The sequence below is a fragment of the Lynx rufus genome, unplaced genomic scaffold, assembly GCF_022079265.1.
Source record: "Lynx rufus isolate CCGP_SWC_20201006 ecotype Redwood Valley unplaced genomic scaffold, mLynRuf1.p SCAF_12, whole genome shotgun sequence".
Lineage (NCBI taxonomy): Eukaryota > Metazoa > Chordata > Mammalia > Carnivora > Felidae > Lynx > Lynx rufus.
The window spans coordinates 33,117,803-33,120,179 of NW_025814826.1; the positions used below are offsets into that span (position 1 = coordinate 33,117,803).

The 2,377-nt window shown below is 44.6% G+C and overlaps 1 pseudogene; it reads right to left on the reverse strand.

Annotated features, from left to right (window-relative positions):
- Positions 1 to 853: 853 nt before the first annotated feature.
- LOC124507544 (cleavage and polyadenylation specificity factor subunit 5-like) lies at positions 854 to 1,601 on the reverse strand (annotated as a pseudogene).
- Positions 1,602 to 2,377: the final 776 nt, after the last annotated feature.

The following is a 2,377-nucleotide window of genomic DNA, read 5'->3' on the forward strand; positions in this document are numbered from 1 at the left end:
CGCTTCGGGAGGAGCCCTGCAGCACCAGGAGGGAGTCAGACCCGCTGGAGGGATGGATCCTCAGAAGCACAGTGTTGGGTGTTTGCGTGGTGCAAGCAAGTTCCCTGACAGGAACTGGTTCCCTTTGGGATTTTGGCTGGGGGATGGGTGAGGGAGTTGGCGCTGGCGAGCGCCTTTGTTCCCAGCCAAGCTGTGCTCTGTTGTGGGGGCTCAACAATTCTCCCTCCCGTTGTCCTCCAGCCTTCCTGCTCTCTGAGCAGAGATGTTAGCTTATAACCTTCCAGATGTTAAGTCCCGCTTGCTGTCCGAACACACTCCATCCAGCCCCTCTGCTTTTGCAAGCCAGACTCGGGGGCTCTGCTTTGCTGGCTGGCCGCCCCTCGGCCCGGCCCCCTCCCGCCAGTCTGTGTAGCCTGCACTGCCTCTCCGCCCTTCCTACCCTCTTCTGTGGACCTCTCGTCTATGCTTGGCTCTGGAGAATCCATTTTGCTAGTCTTCTGGCGATTTTCTCGGTTATTTAGGCAGGTGTGGGTGGAATCTAAGTGATCCGCAGGGTGCGGTGAGCCCAGCGTCCTCCTACGCCGCCATCTTCCCACTATTTGTCTATGGTTTTAAAGAATTTTACAAATTTAATGTGAAATAAAAAAAATACAAATAGGAAGAAGTCCATGTTCTTTAGTTATGTACAAAAAAGTATGAGAAGAACCAAAAGTAAATTAAACATTATCACATTTGTTTTCACCATTCTTAGTTCTTCATATTAACTTCACTATTCAAATGACAGAAAGTAGGTAGCAATTTAGGGATTGGGAAAGAGATAAAAAAACCAACAACTTTTTCTACCATGTTTTTTCTATACTGTATAGCCGTGCTCATAGAGACAACTTCTTTTACTTTTACACTGTGTGGAAATCCAATTGTATATAAAATTGAACCTGCTTAGAAACGGAGGGAGACTAGAAATGATGGGTCCATAACCTAGAGCACTGTTGTACAGTTTAAACAATGGTGCAGCTACCAGCTTGTAATTTTTAGGGACTGCAAGTAAGCCTTTCTCTTGAAGTTGAACCAAAACAGCTCCATCACGTTCCTTAGGTTTTCTAATATGTGGAAGAATATATGAATACTAAGGAGGTTCAAAATTTTGCCTCCACCCGTTACCAATGCAGTCATCAATGACCCCATCTTGCAGGACTACATTTTGATAACCCGGTATCCTTGTCATTAAGCATTTGAGTTCTTCAACTTCATCTTCTCCTGGGTTAAGTTCACCACCAGGTAATGTGAAGAAAGTTGTTGCCAGCTGTAGCAGGAACACGTGCAGTAGCAGGTGCTCGTGTACAATCAGGGCCCCTTCTATAGTCCTTCTCATTCAATTTTATCAGATTCCTCCCTCATGTGCTGAAATGTGGCTGCGACGGAGCTGGCCTTCTCATACAGGGACTCCTTTGTACCAAAAATACAATTGATAAGAGGGTACATGTTGATGGTGAACTCCAGGGTGAGGGGCTTGGTCTGTTGGATGGACTTGTTGCCAAACTTGTTGATCCCACCCCCCTATGCCAGCCAATTTGTGAACATTTGGGTGGCACCATGGACATGCTGGTGAACTCCAGCACTGGCAGGGAGAGGATATGGGGCAGGCAGGAAGGTTTTCCTGTGCCAGCAGCAGTTATTTGCATCCCCCTCAGCAGATGCTACCGACCATTAGCATGAGAACACAAGAGGAGACTTAATTTGTCTGCCTTAAGGGAGTATAATTTTTCTTGTTGTTGATTTTTCTCAAACTCATAAAATAGCTTCCAGGAAAACCCATGATCTAAAAACCCTGCTTTACATCACACAGAAAGAGAAAGTATCTCCCAGAAACACTTGAAGCGTGGGAAGTTATGTTTCAGTATGCCCAAATACGTTTTATATATCTCCTTTGCTTGAAATGCGCTTCTTACATCAATCACCCTAAACTAAGCCAGGTAGGGACTAATCCTGAAGTTGGTACTGATGTCTACTTTTCTAAAGTATATGAGCTTTGGAAGAGTGGTAAATACAGAATTTACAATCAGGATAAAACCTTAGAAAAGAAGTGTAAATGGACGTGGAGAATGGAAAGAGCAAACCTTTTCATAAACTAGAACAACTGTGTACCTTGATACAAAACAATTTAATCATTTATGAGCAATTATAATTTTCATAAAACTTTGACTAATCTTTAAAAAATTTAGTTTTGCTAAGGGCTCCTGAGTGGCTCAGTCTGTTAAGCATCCAACTTCGGCTCAGGTCGTGATCTCATGGCTTTGAGTTTGAGCCCCATGTCTGGCTCTGTGCTGACAGCTCAGAGCCTGGAGCCTGCTTTGGATTCTGTGTCTCCCTATCTGTC